Source organism: Balaenoptera physalus (genome assembly GCF_965194825.1).
Source record: "Balaenoptera physalus genome assembly, chromosome: 7".
In the NCBI taxonomy this organism is placed as follows: Eukaryota; Metazoa; Chordata; class Mammalia; order Artiodactyla; family Balaenopteridae; genus Balaenoptera; species Balaenoptera physalus.
In genome coordinates, this window is record NC_138886.1 from 59,038,360 (window position 1) to 59,062,783 (window position 24,424).

At 35.2% G+C, this 24,424-nt stretch overlaps 1 protein-coding gene across 3 annotated transcripts in view; it reads right to left on the reverse strand.

The window, feature by feature from the left end:
* Nucleotides 1-24,424, reverse strand: part of PTPRD (protein tyrosine phosphatase receptor type D) — a 2,148,784-nt gene that overhangs the window by 654,725 nt on the left and 1,469,635 nt on the right. For all 3 annotated transcript variants that reach the window (XM_082470803.1, XM_082470804.1, XM_082470805.1), the window contains one exon: nt 2,164-2,202. The gene's annotated coding sequence lies outside the window, so the exon portion shown is untranslated. The remainder of the gene's footprint in view (nt 1-2,163; nt 2,203-24,424) is intronic.

Consider the following 24,424-nt stretch of genomic DNA (forward strand, 5'->3'; position numbering starts at 1 on the left):
TTTTTTCCATTGAGGAACATAAAGTACCAGAAAGCAGGTGAAGATTTTGATGATGCTGAAGGACTTTTCCTGCACTCCAGATATAGAGCCATGATGATGATGACTAAGGCTTTTTGAATGATAGGTTGATTTACCCTCCCCCACCCCTCAATAACATTTTAAATGATAAACTTGAATCACAAGTGCAAACACTGGCAACAATCCTTGCAAAATCATTTATGTGGCTCATGGGATTCTGGATAGGAAACTCTAGAGAGCTAGAACCCAAGTGTCACCAGGTACGTCATCTATTAATCTTCACCAAGTCCCAAATAATTTCAGATTGATAAGCTGTTCAAATGCCACAGCAATCTTGAGTAGGCAGTATTATCCTTATTTTGAACATTAAAACATTGAGGCCCTGGGTGACTAAGTGGATCTTAATGATGGTGCTGAAATTTTACCCAGTATTTTGGAGTCACAGTCAACAGGCACTTTCCACTCTACCATCATCAAAATCTACTCTATAGTTAGGAAAATAATGAATGGTGGACTATTAGTGATAGCTTTATACATAATAGACCATAAATAACCAAAATATTTTCCCCAAGATACTTCAAATGTTAGGAAGAAAGAGACCTTTTATTGTGATGATAAATGATTAACACATAATAGCCGCCAAAAAAAAAGAACAACAGCAACAACCATAAACTCAAAGCCACACTTCCTAATTAAAATATTGTGAAAATGCTGCTAAGAATTAATTTTTACCTATTTGTATCTTTATGCCAATAAAAAGGAGGTTACCTGGATGAATCTTTATGATTTACACTTTGGGACAGAAAACTGTCAATTCTACAAGGTTCCTTGGTAAATCTCTACATTAATATTGAGATCAGCACCCATGTTCACTTTTCCTTTGCCTGTAAATAGCAATTACAGGTTAACTACAGGGTAAATCTAGGGCTTTGTGTCCCCGAATGCAGGAGTAATTTGAGCTGTTCTGACTATAAATTTGAATTGTTTAACATATGGTTTCTGTAGATTAGAAACACATTTTAAGGTGACTTATTTCACCTCTCTAAATGCATGATTTTCCCTTTTTTAGAAGTCAAGTGATTTCAAGAGTAGAGCAGGTTTAGAACTCTCATAAGAAAACTTGAAACAAATCAAGAAACATTTTCTTCATTTGAGCATGGCTTAAATTGAGCATAGAGCAAGATTCACAGAAACATCAAATAATTACACAATGACTAGACTTTTTTATTCCTCAATGAAATAGATAAAAATATTCAATGTTTCTATTTTTTAAACCACTCAAGTTCTAGTTTCAACTAAATTGTCAAATAAGTAGCAAAAATTAAAAATGTAACTTTCTCCATCTTTTATCACTTACTTTTCTCTCTCCCCTTTTTTCAAGTACAACCTATTACATACCTTGTCTCTAACTCTTTTTAGTTTCCAATCTCTACTCTCTAAATTTGTTCTACCTCTATTTCCTTTCTTCCAAATTTTGACAATAAAGTGTATGTAGTCTGTTTACTCTCTTTATCCTTATGGTGATCTGCTTTCTTCCCTATTATTGACATTATTTTCAATTTTCCCCTTACTCATTTGTTTTCCTTTTGACCATTATTTCACCTGTTCTCTTTTCTACTCCATTAACTGATGGCCTTCCCCTCACCATCCCAACACATCTCATTCCAATTTGAGGGATGTACCTCACATTGTCCAAATCTCTCATTGTTCTCCATGAGGTAGGTTTGGGGAATCAAATGAACCACTCTGTGACCTATTCTACTCTTAGGCAAGAGGTAGGAATAAGACAGTAATAGCATATGTATGTTGTAAAAAATTACCTTATAAAAATTCACTCTAAGGATTCGAACTCACTCAAAATAAAAACATGCCCATTACTTTGTGCTTGGAATTTCACTCCATCTGTAATGTCTTTCTGTTTGCCTACCATACACAGAAAATTCATGTAGCTTTTTAAAGCCTCCAAATAATGTGAAAGTGTTGAAAATTCACTTTTATTCCTCATGCTCCGTAATAAAATCGCTAACACTTTCCTAAGAAGACACAGCTTATAGTAGTAAAGAAATACTATTAAGCAATAAAACAAAGAAAATTTGAAAACCACACTGAAAAAAAAAAAAAAAACTAGCATGTTTTAAATCTTACCTGTTCTTTAGATCCCACGGGTGTTCACCAGCCGTCTCCCTAAACAAAGAAGAAATGTGACAACAATTAAAATGTTGTGAAAACAATGCTATTAAAATACTCCTCATTTAGGTGGTGTGTTTTTATATTACCTAGATAGTGGAAAATGTCAAATTCCAAAAAGAAGTGAAATTAGTTGTATTTTGGCATTTCCCTTCATTCTTGTTTTAAAGAGCAATTTAAAATTCACCTTTCAAAGCAACAATAAGCAAAAAAGCTATGACTATTCTAGGAAGAGAAATTACAGTTTAGAATATTAATTAAAAATACAATATAATCAAAATTGTATATAATCTGAAATAAATAACAATACAGTCATCAAATATTATTAAATTAAAAATTCTGTTGGCAAAGTCTACAAACAATTCTTACAAAATGGAATATTCCTTGCATTGTAAGGAATTCCTTGCATCGTTAAGATTTAGTTCTTTGGTAAACACACACAACGCATGCTCAGTTTCTGTAACTAACATCACAGGGTCTCTAGAAAGATAGAATCTCCCAAATCATGATGGTAATGTTAAAAAAGAGAGAGACAAATCTAGATTTTAAAATTGGGCCAAGAAAAGGCTTATTAAAAATTTAATTAAAAATGAAAGTTCATTATTAATATAATTTTTATTAGGGTTGAAAAAGATAAAAGCACATGAAAGTGTTATAGTGTTTCAGAAGTTTCATAAACCGTTTTGAAAACTGGACAACCCATGCTGGCATTTTCCCAATGATTTTCATTAAACTTCCTCACCCTAGTTTTTTTTTTTTGGTAAGAATGGAACCAGAGAAATCAATTTGGATTCTGTGAGTAGCTTAGGCAAGTGGAAGTATTAATCCATCTCTATAAATTTCTAGAAAATGCCAAATGATCTTGAGTGGCATAAAGCTGATCAGTGGTTATTTGTAGACATGGGTGGGGAAAAGAGGACGGAGGCATTAAAAAGGCTATAAATTAAACTTTTGAAGTTGACAGATATGTTTGTTATCTTGTGATGATGGCTTTAAAGATGACAAAACTCATCAAATTGTATGCTTTAACATGTACTGTGTATTATAGCTATAACTTCATAAAACCCTAAAATAAACAAGTGGAAGTGTGTGAAATAGATATTTAGTCTAGGGCATTAACTGCCTGGTTAGCCAATTGAAAAATTAATGGAGGTTGCTATTACTGCAATTTTTGTTTAAAAGATTATTTGGCTGCTGTGTGATTACCAGGTTGGATAGAGGGTGGTTGGAAGGGGAGATAAAATTCTGTAAGGAGGCTTGGACTACCATATTGGTAGTGGAGGTAAAGGCTGCTGGACTGATGCTGGACTTACATGATAGAGTTAGTAGGTACAAGGAAAAGACTTCCTGAGGCCCTGGATGTGAAGGTAGGGCAATGTAAGGAACCAAGGATGATGGGCATTTTCTGGCTCAAGCAACTGGATATATGGTGCTGCCATTTCCTGAGATAGTGAAGATTGAAAATATATTAATATTTGAGGAAAATATAAGAGTTCCATTTTGGAAATATTATTTGTGAAACCCCATGAGACAACCAAACGGAAATCTTAAGTCGGGGAAAGGTTTCTAGAACTCAGAGGAAATGTCTGAGCTACACAAATAATTTTGAGAATTTCCAGCATATAGATAAGTATGGGTAGATGCCATGAAATGGAGGCAATGTCACTGAATGTGAATAGAGAAAGAAACTCAGAGTCAGTATGCTACATGGTTTATCTACCTGGATGTTTACATCTCTCCTCCCTCCTCCAAATAACCACAATGAGGGTGAAAAGGTGTTCTATGAGCTAGAAGCTATTTTAAATTATTTCTTATGTTTCTTAGAGGCTACTTTCTAATTCTTTTTTTTTCTTTCTAATTCTTATGTAGAAAAGTTCACAATATAGATAGGAAACAAAAAAATATAATATTTTAGTAAATTAACCAAATTTGTCTCCAGTTTGATCTTGAAATTATCCTCAAAGACTCTTCGATGTCTAATTACTTATTTAATAGGTGTTTATAATTACCTCATCTAAAGTTCATGTCTTAAATAATATTGATATATCTTTTACTACATACATACTTTTAAAATCAAATTAGAGGTGAAGAATAAAGCTTTGTTAAAATTCTCAACAAGATGTCAAAATAATTTGCAGAACATTATTTTTGCAAGATGTGTAGGAAATGCGGAAAAAACTATGATATGATTTGATAAAAGTAGCTGGAAACTCTGTTCTGTAATGCTCTGCAATCAGCAGCTCTTACAAACTCATGAAGATCGCTCATAGAAGCAGAACAAACAATTTTGGAATTAAGTTTATTATTATAGAAGGAAAATAAAACATAGGGATTTCATGTCTCGTATGAATGTTCTGCAAACTATTACTCATTTGAGAATCATGATCTATGGTAGGCTTGGTTTTGTTGGTTTCCACTTGCCTTGAGCATTGCTGGGATGTTGGGAGGTCATGTAACCTTGCTAGATTTGTGGTTCTTCCTCTGTAAAGTGGAAATGATACAACTTCCAAGGGTTTTGATGAGAATAAATGGGATAAGGTACACAAAAATTATTTTTACAGTGCAAAGTACCATAGACTGCACTACAGCAGTAATAATGAGACATCATATCTAATGGTGGCAACTGAAATTACTCAAAAGAAATAGTCAGTGAATTTATGTACTGTATTTAATTTCATTTACAATTTTCCAAGTCATTAATAAAGCCTAGAAGGAAATAACATCAATCTTCAGATGTTGATGAAAGAAAATAAATGACAGAAACACACATATTTTAAACTTTGTACACTTTGTTGACTTAGTTTTTGGCATTCACAATAAAAATAAAAGGTCTAGTACCTGTTCACAGTGCATTTCTTGGACTGAAACACTATTCTGAATCTCTCCTATTCCTTTTTTTATACTTAGTTGCTTTCATAATTTTCTAATTTATATTTCTTCTTTACTCCTTGTGATATTGCTCTTTTTTTTCATTATCTCATCTCTGATTGAGAGTAAATCATTAACTATAATTGTGTAGCTTTAATTTTTCATTTTATAAAAATAATATTTTCCTTTAAAAAAATAATATAATATTCACTGTTGAAATTACAAAAATACACTGAAGCAAAAAAATAAAACAAAATCATTCATAATCCTATTACCAATACTTAACTGCTATTGACTTTTTGGTATATAGCCACATGGTCTCTTTTCTATGCACTAATATATATTTTATAAGTTCAGTAATGGCATCATGTTGTTTCTATTTTTTACTTACTATTCTATGAATATTTTTAAATGATATAGTTGTTTGTCTACCACATTTTTAGGTACTACATACATAACTATTTTGAATTTGAATTTTATGGATGAAATATAATTTGTTAGACCCATCAAAAAGGCTGCTGTCAGTTCTTTTTTCTTATATAAGCAGCCCTGTGATAAACATCCTTAAGGCTATATATTTGCATGAATCATGATTATTTCCTTAGGATGAATTGCTGGACTCAGTCAAGCCTGCATACCAAGTTACAAAAATTATAATACCTACTGCCAAATTGCACTCTATAACATTCAACACTCCTCCCAGCAAGCCATGAAAGCGCCTCCTTCCTCACACTATAGCTAATAGTAGATATTGCCATTTTAAAATGTTTACATTTTTGTCAATTTGATATATCAAATTACATCTTTTATCATTTTATTGTATGTTTTCTTTGGTTACCAGTTGGGTTGAGAAGTTTTTTGTGGTTTTTTTAATTTGTATTTGTTAGTTTCTGAAATGCTTATGTAATTTGCATAGTTATCTATCTCTTTGGTATAATCACTTGTAATAACTTCTTATATATTAAGGATATTCACTATAATCATAAAAATTTTGATTAAGAAGACTGATGATAACCTCAACATTTCCAAGATTAACACATGCAAAGATTCGTCCTCAAACCCAAGAGAAAATTGAACAGCTTTCTTAGTTTACTGAGATGCAAAAATGATTATAAGTAGATGAGTGAATTTAAGTAATTTCAATTTCATGCTTCATTTTTTATTACTCTATTTTCATTCAAATTTGAATCAATGTTAAACTTAGTCTATTGCTGTACTGTCCCTTGAAAACAATTTTTGGATTCTTTATATCAACATATTTTTATTCACTATTATGTCTATATTTTACTTTCTCTTTCTTTTGAAACTATGTGAACATGTTTTTTCCTTATTGCCCCAAAAGAATAAACTGGTCTAACTAAAGTTTTCTTGACATATTACCCTAAGAGGGAGGACCTACTGGTGTAGCTAAGGTTAAGAGAAGAACCAACCTGCAGTACCATCTTTGTGTAAGGTTTTTCTGTGCTCAGCAAGGGCCTTAATGCTTTGTCTCAGTGTTGATGTCATTACATAGAAAGTGACGTCTTTGAGGTCAGCAGCTAATCACAAATGTAATCACAAAGGGATATGTATTCCTATGCATACTCCTCTAGACTTTGGCTTAGGTATACTTATTCAGGGATTAAAAACTAGAAAATTAGGAACTCATGTAGGTTCAGAGATTGTAAACTAGTTGATGTTCATTAGTGGTTAGCAAATAAGTGTGCCATACCAATAATGAGAACTGAAATAAAATATCTTACATTACTATCGTGCATTATAATCTGTTCACTATCTCATGCCACTCTAAATAACTTTGTTTCTATATAGATAGTAGGAACTACAGTTTGAAGTAAAACAGTCAAGGTTTCTGCTCTGATAGAGATAATATGCTAATGGGTAACACAGGTAATAAACAACAAAGGTAGATAGATGGACAGACAGACAAATAGAAGAATGGACACTTTCAAGCAAGATTGTATGGGCAGTGTTGGGTAATGCTGAATAGGGTAGTCAGGAAAATGTTGTTGAAAGGTAATAATCTGAGCTGAGACCTGAATAACAGAAAGGAGAGCCATGCTAAAAAGAAGGGTGAAGACCTCTAGAAAGGGCATATATGTGCAAAGACTCTGACACACGAAAAAACTTCAGTGTTTGAAGAACACAAATGTGCTCAGTGTGGCTGGAGCATAGTGAGCTAGGAAGAGCATGATACAGGAGGAGTGGGAGAGGAGGTGTAGGCCAGGTCACAGATTATGTAAGGCTTTTTAATCATGGTAAGAAGCTGACCACAGTCAGATAACTGGGGGCTACCATGATGACGACGATGATGAAGACGATCAAGATCAAGTTGACTACGAACTCAACAGTATAGAAAACTGTCTTTTACCACCTAAATGTTATATAGCAAGCCAGTCTTTGAGTCTGGTTCCTTGTTTAGACTCTGTTCAGTTTCATTTTCTCTACGTTTTGTTATTGCCTAGAGTGGTGATGTTTTTTCACCTCTTAAGCCTAAAGTTGATAACTGCTCTTGATTTCTGTTTGTTTGTTTCTATTTCTTTTCTTAAGGCATTTGCCAATGTTTGGATTGATTTTAGTGCTGAAGAAGCATTTACAAGACTCAACAGATTTATTTAGGAATTAGATTTCTGAAATTCAAACTATTTTAATGATCTATAATTAATAGACATTTTTATAGCTTTCTCATTCTCTACCTACCCCATGTCCCAAACCACTTTATTTTAAGCCATGCTTTCCTGCACACATATTTTAGCCCTACCAGCCAACACACACACAAAAAGCAAAAGCTACAATTGACAATCTAGGAAGGAATCTCCCCTTTCAAAGCATTGTGTACTGAACTACTCCTTTTGCCTGTTTAAGTCTCACCTGCTTGAACGTCTATTTCTGTTTTCCAATTCCGGCTTTTTCCCTTTACTGTAAAGTCCACTCTGTATCCTTTGCTTTGGCACCTGCTATGTTTGGTGTTCTTCCCAACACTATTTCAGGTTGTACCTCAGCTTTCCTACACAGCCTCTGGCATGCATCATGCATCTTGTCCAGCCAATTTTCTACCCACGCCCTCCACTTCCCCAGTTGGATTCACCAAATGTAACTGTCAACCAGTATAGAATTTGCTTCCCCCTACCCTGGCACTCTTTGTCCACATTTAAATTAACAATAACCTTAATTATAAGAAGAATAAATAAATAAACAAACAAATATAAACACACACACATAACTTATGCATTCACAAGTTAGGTTTTATCCATTTGACAATAGCTGTTACATGGAAAACACATCCATATGTAAACTATATAGATGCTCTAATTTTGTTTGCAGTCATCCACGAGTTTAAAAAATATATACTGATGGAGTTTAAGAAGCATTTTTTAAATTACTTTTTAAGTTACTCTTGTAAATAGTATAAGTTTTGGACTTCAGCATCAGTCTTTTTTTTAATGGTTAAATGATTTTTTAATTTTAATTTTTAAAAAAATTTTATTAGAGTATAGTTGATTTACAATATTGTGTTGGTTTCATGTGTACAGCAAAGTGAATCAGTTATACATATACATATATCTACACTTTTTAGATTCTTTTCCCATTATAGGTCCTTACAGAGTATTGAGAAGAGTTCCCTCTGCTATACAGCAGGTCCTTATTAGTTATCTATTTTATATATAGTCGTGTGTATATGTCAATCCCAATCTCCCAATTTATCCTTCCCCACCTTTCCCCCCTAGTAACCATAAGTTTTTTTTCTACATCTGTGACTCTATTTCTGTTTTGTAAATAAGTTCATTTGTATCATTTTTCTAGATTCTGCATATAAGTGATATCATATGATATTTGTCTTATTAGCAGGAAGATTATAGTATAATTTTAAGAGCTGATGTGGGGCTTTTACCCAAATTAGTTTCCTTAATGCCAATCATTGTACTATATATTTGTATCTTGAAATCATCAAGCTTCAAAAGCGCCCAATAAAATTAGAATTCATCTGAAAGTCCTATCACATATCATGGAGGTGACGTGGGCTGTAAACAGGGAATGAATAGGCCTGAAGGGAGACCAGAGCACTTAGTCATAGTGGAAATTGAGTGTCTCAAAGTACAGAATTCACTTATTTAACAATTTTATGTAAGATCTGTTTTTGTCAAGCTTACCATATATTTTATAATATGTTAACGAGTCATGCCCTTCAAACTAACCACCATTTTGTCTACTGACAGTTTGCCTTATATAAAATGACAGTAACATTAACAAATCCCCATCTCAAGGAAATATTAGCCACATTCAACCTCTCTACCCTCTACACCAGGCTAATTACTTTAATCAGCCATTCTTTGTGTGAAATCTCATCAAGCACTCTTTGTGTATGTAAACCTATAACCCACCATCACATCTACCAATCCCTGATAAAGCATTTGCCAAAGACTTTAAACATGCCCATGGAGTGACTGTACAAAACCTCCCTATTACAAATTGGTGTTGGAGATCCCTTATCAAATCACTTTTTCCAACACATTCTTTTATTAAATCTTCTAAATGTGTTTCTGAGAATTCCTCCAAACTGATAAGATAATCAGACGATATTTGTTGGAGCTCACTAAATTACGTATTCCATAATATTATTATGCTTACTATTTTTCAGACATCAATATTCTCATCACTCCATATACAAATAAATAAATCATAGAGCTGAAATTATACTAGCTTCACTTGACTTTCCATTTAGTGTATATTATTCTTCTAATTCTAATATTTATTTTTCCAAAACAAGAATAAGTATTACGGGCTTCCCTGGTGGCGCAGCGGTTGAGAATCTGCCTGCCAATGCAGGGGACACGGGTTCGAGCCCTGGTCTGGGAAGATGCCACATGCCATGGAGCAACTAAGCCCGTGAGCCACAACTACTGAGCCTGCGCGTCTGGAGCCTGTGCTCTGCAACGGGAGAGGCCCGCGCACCGCGATGAAGAGTGGCCCCCGCTCGCCGCAACTGGAGAAAGCCCTCGCACAGAAACGAAGACCCAACACAGCCATAAACTAATTAATTAATTAATTAATTTAAAAAAAAAAAAAAGAATAAGTATTACATTTTGGAAAATAAATCAACTAAAACCTGTAACGTTAATCTTATAATAAATTAGTAATAGTATAGTGTGTTATCACAGCTAATTGGTAAATAATAAAAGACTGTTAATTAATAAAGTCTATTTATACACTTATATTTTAGTAATCTGTACTATCAACACTCCATCAACAAATATTTACTGTGTCTTCTCTGTGAAAAGCACTCTGGGACATCAGGGGCTGAGGGGAGTATCAGCCCTCAAGATATTGACAATCTGGCTAGGGTGCAGTTCTCATGCATTAATTATAAAAAGTAGCACATTAAAAAAAAGTAACACGTAGCACATGCCAGCTACATAGTATAGCTAATACCTGTCATGAGATGAGGTCAAAGTCTTGTGGTGGTTAGGGAAATCCCCCCAGGAGAGTTAGAACTTAAGCTGGGAGAGCCTTGAGATATGATCAAGATCTAATTATGTTGGGAAAAGGAGGAATACAAGGGTTAGAGCATGAGCAAACAACGGAAATGGGAGGCACAAGGAATAATGTAAAGCTGCATTGCTCAGTATGGTAGCCACTAGCTACACATGGCTTTTGAGAACTTCAATTGTGGCTAGTCTGAATTGAGATGTATGGTTTCAAAGGCTCGGTATGAAAAAAAAAAGGGAAATATCTCTTTAAAATTAATTATTAATTAATTATTATATATTGAAATGATAATATTGAGGATATATTGGGTTAAACATAACAACAGTGGTATTAAAATTAATTTCACTTGTTTCTTTTTGCATTTCTAATGTAGCTACTAGAAAATTTAAATTACATTTGTGTAAAGTCACATTTGTGGCTGGCATTATACTTCTATTGGACAGCATCAAGTCACTGAGTAATTGTAAAGAGGCTGGGTTTATTAAATAAGTATTTTAAAGGAAAGTAATCAGGCTAAAAAAGTGCTGACTGGTTAGGAGAGGCTAGAGACTAGAAATATGAATAATTACCGCCTATTCAAAGGCCTACACATAAAGGGTCAAGGGCTGAATGAAGCAGGTGGCAGTGGAGGAGAGATGGTGTGGCATTATATATTTTTCTGTGTCTGATTACTTCTGCTCGACAATATATTTTTTTAGATTGTTCCCACTGCCAGAGACATTATACAAGGAGACTTTTGGAATACCTAACTCTAGTGACTAGATATGAAGACAGAAAGAGAGAGGAATCGAATATGTCTGCCATTGCAAACTGAGGAGACAGGGAAAATGATGATGCCATCGGTGGGAGTGAGGAATTCGATGGGGGGACATGCTTTGCAGGGAGAGGTTTTAAGCCTTGGAATGTTTTGTAGTGGTGGAGTCGTGATGATGATTAATCTCTCCACGGAATGAATGTAAGGAACAGGTAGATGGCTAAGTCTGATATAATGATGTACATCAATGAGTAAATGTACCTAAGCCTTCTGTAAAATAGAAGTGGAATTCAGGGAGGAAATGATCAAATTAATGATAGCGATTAGACCACCATCTTGGTAGAATTCGATATTGAATTCACGAGTACAGTGTGATTTCAGGTGGTGACTTTTCTGACAGTTCAAACGCAGAGCCAAGAACTGAACCATAGAAAATACTGACATTTGGAGGTTGAAGGAGGATGTTCTATGAGGATAAATTGATCAGTTATGGAAATAGGAAGAGAACAAAGACATTGTGGGATCATGGAGCCTAAGGAACTATAAAAATATCAAGGAGGAGGAGACGGCCAACAGGAGAAAACGTTTTAAGAAATGTATAAAAGACTGTAGATGGCATTTTACTATTTAGCATCAAAATACTAGCCAGTAGGAATACAATCCTCAACCATGGCATCTAAGAGACAGCAGATGTTCCATGATCTGTCTTTCTGCCTTTGGATCACCCGGCCCATGCTTAGGCTTTTCTCCACATATGTTTGCCCTCCTCTCATTCTCTGGTAATCACACTTATCCCATAAAGTTTCTCCTGAATAGTGTCAGATTTACTGTTTCCTGTAGCATTTAATATCTGCATCCTCAATCAGCACTTATCACAGACTGCCTGTTTTATCTTTTCGTACATAGTATTCTCCTGACTCCAAAGTTATTTGTCTTCCACCTCGCTATCTCCTTAGGATTGCCCTTAATGTTTAAAATACTCCATTCTTAGAGGAAACAGAACTGATAAAGATTCAGGGCTAAGGCTAGCAGGAATGCTTGATCTGGACTGTGAGAGCCACAGTGCTCCCATGGACCCACATGTCATCACTGGCTTTTCATTTCTCCACCAGTTTTTATCCTTTGTTTCTCCTTAGGGCCTTTACTGTTATTTAAGGGTGGAACCCACATTCTTTCATTCATTCATTCAGCAAGGCACCAAAATATTTAAAAGGTTATAAAATGAATTCGATATGCATCCTGCATACCCTCAATTGCAATTTATATGCATGTTTACATGTCTCTCTTCCATACTTGAATGTAAGATCCTTGAGGAAAAGAACAGGTTATTATACACCTTATCAATATTTGTATTCTAAATGCCTAGATAGGTCTTGGCACCGAGTAGACTGTCAACTCACATTTGCTTAATTAATATATAAATCAGTCAAAGTGTGCATTCCTTCCTGAAAGAGCTGACAAACTGAGAAAAGAAGACAAAATGTGTATAAGCAGCCAGAGTACAGATAGGAAGGAGATGCCTGATAAAAGAAGTACTCAGATAAAAACATATTAGGAGTTAAGTGAAAGGAAAAAAAAAAAATGTCATACAGAAAGGATGGGAGAAGGCTTCCTGGAGAAGCTGGCATTTGAGCAAGGCCAGAAGGAGGGTGAAAATGGGAAATTTCACTAAAGTGAACAGGGATTTTTGGTCCTACCCCAAAATATTTATCCCTTTATACTTATTAAGAAAAAAATACCCATTTTCCCATGTCTGGTTAGTTTTTACTTGAACTCGTGTGATCATTTTTCCTTTACAAAAAGTTTTTTTTTCCCATAAAAAATTTCCTTACAATATGTAGATGCACAGCCAAATTTTATTTTAAGGACAACGGCATTTTTACCTCCTGTTTTGTGTGAGGGTCTGTGGGTTGTAGGAGATGAGAAAAGAGAGCTCCCAGCTGCCACAGCCCAGCAAAACCCCTGAAAACGATGACTGCATCCATTTCCAGCCAGTGCCACTTTCTGAAAGTGATGTGTTTGAAAGGAGGATTGCAAATAGTTGCTGCTTCTCAAAACTGCAGTTGCTTTTCAGGACGCGGCCATTGCTATCTCCATGCTGACGCAGCTCCCAGCATTGGCACCAGCCTGACTTTGAACTGTTTAAGATATTTCATTCCCAACGACAGAGTATTCCACAAAAAGAAAGAGGCCTTGTTTTTAATAAGCTGAAGTGGATGAAATGGGCAGTCATGGAGTAAAAATGATTATGAGGGAGGGAAGTGGACACCTAGTGAGTGCCCCTCCCACTCTGTCCTCCAGGACTGCGATGTTCTCTGGGTGATGCTCTGAAAAAGTATGCATAAGTAGGGGTGGGGAATGAGTACAAGGGGAAAAATAGACAAGATTTAAAGGAGGCGGCATTTTCGGCACCTACGAGGTATTATGCTGGAAACAGCTTGGGTGTTAGGACAAGGTTTGTATCCCAGTTCTACTCCTTAACAGTATATTTTTTTTAACTTGCTAAGTTGCTTAATATTTCCAAGTTCAGGCTCCTGCATATGGAGCTGGTATTAATTACTTCTCAGCGGTGACCTGAGAGTTTTGAGATAACATCAGAAACTAGTCAGTTCATAAATGTTGGTATCCCCTGCTCCAGCTTGCCTTCCTTTCCTCTCTTCGTGGAGTGCACGAGTGAAATCTCTGTCAGGGACTTCTCAGACCCGTAGATTCACTGCACACGATTGGAATGAGGGCTGCATTATTCTTTGCTGCAAAGATGGTGCTCATCACCCACCATCTGTAGTGTCTGTGCACGTACTTTTCCATTCCTGATGGAGACGCATTTGTATGCTAGGATAGGCAGCTGGACTCTTTTCCTCCATTCTTTCTTGATCTTCATTTCTCATTTGGCTCATTGGGAGTACTCCACAGACGTGACACACAACTTGGCAATAATCAAGTTAGTGTTTTCAGGTAAAGGCTTTCCATTTCCAAAGATGAGACAGGGTTAGACACACCAAATGCTACTGCTTGAAAAGGCCTTGGAAAACATCTCATCCAAACCCTTCATACAGATGAGGAAACAGAGGCTTAAGAACTAACTTGCCCAAGACATAAAGAAATTTAATGACCAGGCTCAGATTAGAACTCAGATTCCTGCTGTTCAGCTCAGGGAGCTTTCCAATCATTCTCATACCTCTCAGAGAGAGGCATTTTGCCAACTTTTTTGGAAGAACATACAACCACAGTAAATCCAAATGTTACATTCAAGGACAGTCACATAAGAATCTGTAAAGGGATGGTTCTGATTCTGACTATCTTTTGGAAAATACTAGAGATAACCCCTTGGAAGATTATCTTTTCCTTCTTTGATTAGCAACAATTCTGAATGCACCCTTGTTTAGAAACACATGGGCACATGAGCACACACACACACACACACACATACACACACACAGTTCTCCTGTTCTCTCTCAGGATAAGTTAGTTGCCCAGGTGGTCTCATTAATGACTGCACTCTCTCAGGCATGAAACACCATGACTTTTTGCTGTTGGGACTGCAGTATGCAAATTGACTAGAGTCAATCGTACCTGATTTTCTAAATTGCCTCTGTTATAACAATTCTCCCACCTGGTAATAAGCCATTGAAATTAAACAATGGGATTGATTACACATCCCTCACTCTGGGGAATCTCCATTAGTTTTACCTGAATAAAAACTGCAGAACAGGGCCCAATTTGGGGTAAGTAGTGTACAAGATGCTTCAGGAAGCACAGTAAAAATAACTCTGAAGAAGTTTAAACATTACTCTTTAGCCACAGGGAATATCAAGCTAACAGAATTTTATTTACAAGTCACATAAAGGCATGCTTAAGTGAGTATTGCCTGATGCAGGCCAGAATTGATAGAGCTCATACTTATTTGAGCTCAGCTCTTGACACAGATAGTGGGCTTCAGGTGAATCCTGGAACCTCTATGGCTCTGTTAGAAATCCATATATAGTATAATTCTCCAGCTTGAGATTTTCTAATTTCAAGCCACAGATAACTAGTAGTTGGGAGACCTGGAGAGGAGTCCCATATCGTAACTCACTAGCTGTTTGATGTTGGGCAAGTAATTTAACCTTTCTGAATCTCAGGTTTCAATTACCTAACTTGGGTTTTAAATACCTGCCCTACTCGTTTCCCAAGATTGTTGTGAGGATCAAATAAAACCATGTACAAAATATGACTTGCAAACTGGTAAGTGCACGCTAAACGTGGAGGATTTGTCTTTTTCGAGGCAGTCATTTTTACTGAGCTTGTGCACAATTCTACAAAACACAGATTTCAGCCAATGGTGAGGTTGGCCTTCTTTTCCTGACCTAACCTCATACACAATGGCTGCAGCATAGATGGACTTTGGAGTCAGATAAACCTATGTCCTATGAATCTTCCATTTACTGGCTCTGTGTCCAGGGGCAAGTTAGCCAACTGCTGAGACTCATCTAAACATGGGCACTGAAATAATACTCACCTCAAGGGCTACTGTGAGAATCAACATTGCTGTGGATGGAACATGAACACCATGCAATTAATGTTACCTATTATTAGCAGAGAATAACTGCAACATGCAGGGATATTCACATCATGCCTTGTTCTGAACAAAGCAAAAGCTTTCATTGCCTGGTACAGTCTGAAGTATTGGCGAGAATTATTCAGATTTCTCTTACAAGGAGGGATGCCTAAGGACCTATAAGAAGACTGATGATACATTGCAGTCCATGGGATCTCATTCTCTAGATAGCGAGCTCTCGGAGTGTGGGATTAGATTTTTTGCATCCCACCAATATCAGCAGTCATAGAGCCTAGCACACAGTCTGGCACACGGCCAGATGTATGGTAAACATTTTGCATAAATGAGAAAAGAAATCTTTGGCTGTGAAAGGACACATAGGAATGAAAAATATGAAACTTAATTCTTCCTGTTGAAAATAAGGGTAGAGATTTCCTTCTCTTTCCTTTCTGTCAGAATATTGACCATTGAAATTTAAAAATGTTAAGTACTTTCACTGTCGTTTGCAATGTATCTTTCTAGAAACTATATAAGCCTTTTGTTAACATTAGGACCTAGGAATATTTTTCTCAAGGACCTGGCGGTCATCTCTTGGAAATGTAAATATCTAGGAAGGGAGTACCCCTATCTCCTAGTTTCTGTGGGAAGGTAGGAGGCTAATTTTGGTGGGCCCCTTGCTCCACATTACGAAATTCCTTCCTATCAAAAGATATGAATTTTTTGTTTCCTCCCACACCCCTTTTGGATAAAGTCAAGTTAACACAGATGGTCATCCCAATCACCAGGTAAAGTTAGAATGAATGATGAGTGACCAATAATGCTGTTAAGTCTTCTTATTTGAAGACTAGTTATTGCTGATCTTGAAAATATATATATGATATGATGCATCTGCTTGGCTATATCAAAGCGTGAGATTTCTTTCTGTCTGCAGTCTCAGCGAATTGTCTGTGATGCATATCACACTCTGGTTTAATGCTTATTCAATAATAAGGGTGTTTTCTTTCTCTACTTATTACCTTTGTGAAGAGGAATTCTGGGTTGGGAGAAGCTCTTTTTTTTTTTTTCTTTTTTTAATTATATTTCCCCAATACTTGCTAAGCAGAGCATCACGTCTCCCAGTCTAAATGGTATCTGATGACTATGGATATAAAGAACGGTCTGCAGGATTTCATATCAACCTCATTCTGCTAGGCTGTGTATTAGACAATAAACTGCATTTTTCTAGGATCTTTCATTCAGAAGCTGTCAGGGGTTTTATTATTGAAGTGGGAATAGACAGCACTGGAGTTCTTGGCCCTTTCATCAGAAATAGATATAAACTCATTTTCATACCTAGTTTAATAAATCTGTTGAACAGATTGAACAGGAAGCACTGAGAAGGTATGAACCATGCTTACTCTTTCTAAGGAGGTGAGATTTCTCAAGACTAATGCTGGTGGTTTAAATGCTAATGGTCTTAACTATTTCTTTGTTTAACTATAAACATTAAACAAACATGCCTACCTCTTTGAAACTTAACTAGAATATTCTGTAACTGAGTAAGTTTTAAGAGTTTTAACGGAGTGACTCAGTAATAAAGATTACTCCCCTTCTGCCATCCAAAGAAAATCCCGATTCAGTAATCATAAATTCTCATTGGCCTCTGGCTAGGGTTGCCCTGATTACTTGCAAGTTTTCTAGAAATTAAAAAATGCTTGGCAGTTTGTATGGAAAGTGGGGATTTCCAGAGCCTTTTCTAAATAGTGGGGTAACTAAGTAATGCTCTGGTAAACAGAGTAAGATTTAAGACAGCTTACTCAAATAAATTAAGCAAGTAAAGATACTGAGATGAAAGGAAAATGCATAATTGTTAGAACAAAATGAGTCTGTTTTAGCCAAGAGGAAAATAAGGAGAGACAGGACTACTAAATGTAATGTGGAACCCTGGATGGAATCCTGGAAGAGAAAAAGGCCATTACGTAAAAAACTAAGGTAATCTGGATAAAGTATGTACTTTTACTACTAATAATGCATTAACATTAGTCCATTAATTGTAATGTAATTAAATGTGCCATTCTAATGTTAGATGTTAATAATAAGGGAAACAGTGTGAGGTACAAGGAGCGCTCTATCAGGGAGGGAGTAGAGTTTAGACAAAGACCTTAGGTGAAAATCCTAAAATACCTTTCTTATTTTAATTGAAGTATAGTTAACTTATAATACTTTCAGGTGTACAATGCAGTGATTCAATATTTTTAAAGACTATTACAAGATTACTGACTATATTGCTTGTGCCGTATATTACACCCCTGTGATTTATTTATTTTATAACTGGTAGTTTTTACATCTTAATCCCCTTTGCCTATTTTGCCTATCTCCCCACACTCCTCTCTGGCAACTACTAATTTTTTCTCTGTATCTGATAATCTGTTTTGTTATATTTGTTGTTTTGTTTTGTTTTTTAGATTTCACATATAAGTGAAAATATACAGTATTTGTCTTTCTCTGTCTGACTTATTTCACTTAGCATAATATCTGCTAGGTCTATCCATGTTGTTGCAAATGGCATTATTTCATTCTTTTTTATTCCATTTATACCACATTTTTTATCCCTTTATTTGTCAGTGAACACTTAGATTGCTTCCATATATTGGCTACTGTAAATAATGCTGAAATGAACATTGGAGTGCATATATCTTTTTGAATTGGTGTTTTAATTTCTATGGGTATATACTAAGGAGTGGAATTGCTGGATCATATGGTAATTGTATTTTTATTTTTTGAGGAAACTCCATACTGTTTTCCATAGTGGTTGCACTAATTTATATTCCTATCAACAGTATGAGAGTTCCCTTTTCTCCATGTCCTTGCCAAAACTTATTTCTTGCCTTTTTGATAATAGCCATTCTGACAGGTGTGAGATGATATCTCACTGTGGTTTTGATTTTCATTTCCCTGATGATTAGTGATGTCAAGCATCTTTTCATGTGCCTGTTGGCCATCTGTGTATCTTCTTTGGAAAATGTCTATTCAGGTCCTCTGCACATTTTTTAATTGGATTATTTGTTTTCTCTGATATTGAGTTGCATGAGTTATTTATATATTTTGTATATTTACCCCTTATTGGACATGTCATCTGCAAGTATTTTCTCCCATTCAGTAGCTTGCCTTTTCTTTTTGTTGATGGTTTCCTTTACTGTGCAGAAGCTTTTTAGTTTGATTTGGTCCCATTTGTTTATTTTTGCTTTTGTTTCCCTTGCCTGAGGAGACAGATAAATATATATGTATGTATGTGTATATATATATATATATGTATATATATATACACACACACATATGTATGTATATATACATACATATATTTTAGTTAAAATATTTAGCTATATATATTTAGCTATAATATATATAGCTAAATATTTTAGCTATATCTATATATATTTTAGATATATATATATATATGTATATATAGCTAACACCAATGTCAAAGAGCATGCTGCCTATGTTTTCTTCTAGGAGTTTTATGGTTTCAAGTCTTACATTCAAGTCTTTAATCTATTTTGAGTTTATTTTTGTATATGGTATGAGAAAATGGTCTAATCTTATTCTTTTACATGTAGCTATCCAGTTTTCCCAACACCACTTATTGAAGAGAATATCTTTTCTGCATTGTATATTCTCACCTCCTTTGTTGTATATTAATTGACCATATGAGCATGGGTTTATTTCTTGGTTCTATTCTGTTCCATTGATCTATGTGTCCATTTTTGTGCCAATTCCATACTGTTTTAATTACTATAGCTTTGTACTATATTTTGAAATCAGGGAGTGTGATACCTCTTGCTTTGTTTTTTTCTCTCATGATTTCTTTGTCTGTTTGGGGCCTTCTGTGGTTCCATACAAATTTTAGAATTATTTGTTCAGCAGAAAATGTCATGGGTCTTTTGATAGCAATTGCAATAGCAATTGCATTGAATCTGTAGATTTTGGGTAGTATGAACATTTTAACAATATTAATTCTGATCCATGAGCACAATATATCTTTCCATTTATTTATGGCATCTTCAATTTCTTTCACCAATGTCTTATAATTTTCAGAGTACAGGTTTTTCACCTCCTTGGTTAAATTTATTCCTAGGTATTTTATTCTGTTTGATGCAACTGTGAATGTAATTGTTTTCTTAATTTCTCTTTCTGAAAGTTCATTATTAGTATATAGAAATGTAACAGATTTCTGTATATTAATTTTGTATCCTACAACTTTACTGAATTTATTTAATCATGTCATCTGCAAATAGTGACAGTTTTCTTCTCTCCTTCCAATTTGGATCCCTTGTACTTCTTTTTCTTGTCTGGTTGGTGTGTCTAGGACTCACAACACTATGTTGAATAAAAGAGGCAAGAGTTGGTATCTATGTCTTGTTCCTAATGTTAGAGGAAAAGCTATCAGGTTTTCACTATTGAGTATGATGTTAGCTGTGGGTTTCTTCATAAATGACCTTCGTTACGTTGATGTATGTGCCCACTATACCCTCTTTGTTGAGAGTTATTAATCATGAATGAATGTTGAATTTTGTCAAATGCTTTTTCTTCACCATGTGTGTTTTACCTATTATTTTGAATGTGGCATATCACAATGATTGATGTGCAGATATTGAATCGTTGTTGGAATAAATCCCACTGGATCATTAGGTATGATTCTTTTAATGTATTACTGAATTCAGTTTGCTAACATTTTGTTGAGGATTTTTGCATCTATGCTCATCAGGGATATTGGCCTATAATTTTTTTGTAGTTGTCTTTGTCTAGCTTTCCTATCAGGGTAAAGCTGACCTTGTAGAATAAATTTGGAAGTTTTCTCTCCTCTTCAACTTTTTGGAATAATTTGAGAAGGATAGGTATTCACTCTTCTTTAAATGTTTGGTACAATTCCCCTATGAAGCTATTTTGTCCTGGACTTTTGTTTGTTGTAAGTTTTTTTTTTTTTTTGATTACTGATTCATTTTATTACTAATAATTGGTCTATTCATCTCCTCTATTTCTTCCTGATTCAGTCTTGGAAGATTGTATATTTCTAGGAATTTATCAATTTCTTCTAGGTTGTCCAAGTGATTGGCATAGTATCCTCTTATGTTCATAGTATCCTCTTATGACTATGTATTTCTATGATATCAGTTTTAACTTCCCTTCTTTCATTTCTAATTTTATTTGAGCCCCTCTCTATTTTTTTCTTGATGAGTCTGGCTAAGGGTTTACTAATATTGTTTATCCTTTGATAAAACAAGCTCTTAATTTCATTGATCATTTCTATTTTTTTATTCTCTATTTTACTTATTTCTGCTCTGATTTTTATTATTTTCTTCCTTCTACTAACTTTGGGCTTTGTTTGTTCTACTTTCTCTAATTCCTTTTGTTGTAAAGTTAGGTTGTTTATTTGAGATTTTTTTCTTGTTTCTTGAGGTAGGCTCTTGGATCATTATGAACTTCCCTCCTAGAACTGCTTTTGCTGCATCCCATAGATAGAGATGCAGTTCTATTTTCATTCCTCTCAAGGAATTTTTAAATTTCCTCTTTGATTTCTTCACTGACCCATTGTTTTGGTTTTTTGTTTGTTTGCTTGTTTTAGTAGCATGTTGTTTAGTCTCCACATATTTGTATTTTTTCATTTTCCTTTTGTAATAGATTTCTAGTTTCATACCTCTTTGGTTGGAAAAGATGCTTGATATAATTTCAATCTTCTTAAATTTATTGAAACTTGTTTTGTGGCCAAGCATGTGATCTGTCCTGGAGAATGTTCATGTGCCCTTGAAAAGAATGTGTACTCTGCTGTTTTAGTATAGAAAGTTTTGTAGATATTTATTAAGTCCATCTGGTCTAATGTCTCATTTAAGGTCAATGTTTTCTTATTGATTTTCTGTCTGGATGATCTATTCACTGATATAGGTGAGGTAATAAAGTCCCCTACTATTACTGTATTACCGTCAATTTCTCCCTTTATGTTTGTTAATATGCTGTATGTATGTAGATGCTCCTATGTTGGGTGCATATATATTACAATGCTTATATCTCTTGTTGGATTGATCCCTTTATCATTATGTTATATCAGTCTTTGTCTATTGTTACAGTATTTGTTTTAAAGTATATTTGTCTAAGTATTGCTACCCTCCAGCTTTTTTGTTTTGTTTTGTTTTCATTTGCATGGAATATCTTTTCCATCCTTTCACTTTCAGTCTGGGTGTGTCTTCAGTTCTGAAGTGAATCTCTTGTAGGCAGCATATATAAATGGGTCTTGTTTTTTAGCCACCCTATGTCTCTTGATTAGAGCATTAAGTCTGTTTACATTTAGAGTGATTATTGATAGGTATGTATTTATTGCCATTTTGTCACTTGTTTTTTGGTTGTTTTTGTAGTTCTTCTCTGTTCTTTTCTTCTTTTAGTCTCTTATTTTGTGATTTGTTGATTTTCTTTCGTGTTATTATTGTGTTGCTTTCTCTTTTTTTTTGTATTATTTTTAGGTTTTTGGTTTGTGGTTACCATGAGATAGATATTTTTAAAGCAGAAAGTTATTTAAGTCCAAAAATTATAAAATCTCTGCATTTTACAACTTTCCCCCACTTTTAATGTTTCTGACATTGAATTTTACATCATTATGTGGATCCCTTAGCTACTTGTTATGGTTATAGTTGATTTTATGAGTTTTGACTTTTAACTGCGATACTACCTTTCTAAGTTGTTGATCCATGCCTTTACAATATATTTGCCTTGACCATTGAGATTTTTTTTCTCCATATTTTTTCTCATTTCCTGTTATGGCCTTTCTTTTTCATTTAGAGATGGTCCTTTAACATTTCTTGTAAGGCTGGTTTAGTGGTGATGAACTCTTTTAGTTTTTGCTAGTCTGGGAAACTCTATCTCTCCTTTAATTCCTAATGATAACCTGCCAGGTAGAGTAATCTTGGTTATAGGTTTTTTTTTGTTTTTTTTGTTTTCTTTCAGCACTTTAAATATGTGATGCCACTCCCTTCTGGCCTGCGAAGTTTCTGCTGAAAAATTAGCTGGAATTTCCTTGTATGTGACTCTGCTTTTCTCTTACTGCCTTTAAAACTCTCTATTTTTAACTTTTATCATTTTAATTACAATATGTCTTGGTGTGGATCTCTTTGAGTTCATCTTGTTTAGGACTCTTTGTGATTCCTGGACCTGGGTATCCATTTTCTTCCCTGGTTGGCTAAGTTTTCAGCTACTATTTTATCAAATAGGTTTTCTGCCTTTTTCTCTCTTACCCTTCTGTGACCCCTATAATGCAAATATTAGTACACTTGATGTTATCCTGGAGGTCCCTTAAACTTTCTTCATTTAAAAAAAAAAAGAAAAACTTTTTTTCTTTTTGCTTCTCTGATTTGGTGATTTCCACTATTCTGTCTTCCAGATCATTTATGCATTCTTCTATATCACTTAATCTGCTGTTGATTTTTCTAGTGTATTTTTCACTTAAGTTATCATATTCTTCAGCTCTGACTGGCTCCTTTTTGTATTTTATAATTCTTTGTTAAAGTTCCCACTGTGTTCCTCTATTCTTTTCAGGAGTTTGGTGAGCATGACCATTGCTTTGAACTCTTTATCAGGTAAATTACTTATCTCCATTTCATTAGGATTTTTTTATGGGTTTTACCTTGTTCTTTCATTTGGAACATAATCTTTTGTCTTCTCATTTTGTTGACTTTCTGTTTGTCTCTATGAATTAGGTGAAACAGTTACCTCTTTTGGTCTTGAAGGTTTGTCCTTGCGTGGGAGCATCCCTGTGCAGACTGTGAGCCTGGTGGTTTTGGCAGGAGGGCTGGATCCAGAGACCAGAATGGGCAGGTCTTCTCCCAGGGCTCACTGAGGGCTGCCACCTTGGTGTATAGGGCTGGAGCTGGAGCCCAGCACAGGCCAGGGCTTCTCCTGGGGCATGTCAAGGGGTGCTGCCTTGGTGGAGGGATGTGATTGGATCCAGAACCAGACCTTGGCAGGTCAGCTAGAATGCCAGGCACTTTTCAGTCTCTTGCCTCTATGCCGTGACTTGGAGTAAATTTGTGCGTGTGTCTTTTAAGAGCAGAGTTTCAGTTTCCTGCAGCCCTTTGTCTCTCCTAGTCATAAGCCCTGCTGGTTTTCAAAACCATTAGTGGGTTTATGTTCCCAGTGCTGGTCCCCAGGGCTGGGGTATCCAATGTTAGGCTTGAACCCCTTGCTCTTCAGGGAGAGCCTCTGAGTTTCTTACATCCCCTTCCACTACTGAGTCACCCACTGGTGGTGTGGGTCTTGACTAGTTTGTGTTTCTGCCCCTCCTACCTATCTTGATTTGCCTTTTTCTTCATATTCTTAATTGTAGAAGAGCTGTTCTTATAGTCTTTAGGTTGTTCTCAGAGAGAGTTGTTCTATATGTAGCAGTAGTTTTGGTGTGTCCATGGGTGGAAGTGAGCTCAGGGTCTTCCTACTCTGCTATCTTGATCCCCTCTCTGCCCGTAAAATATCTTCTTTCTCTTTATATCTCTAGGCCCAGTATAGTGTATACTGAATGAAAAATCTGTTTAATATTCTCCCTTTCTCCTCTCCTATTA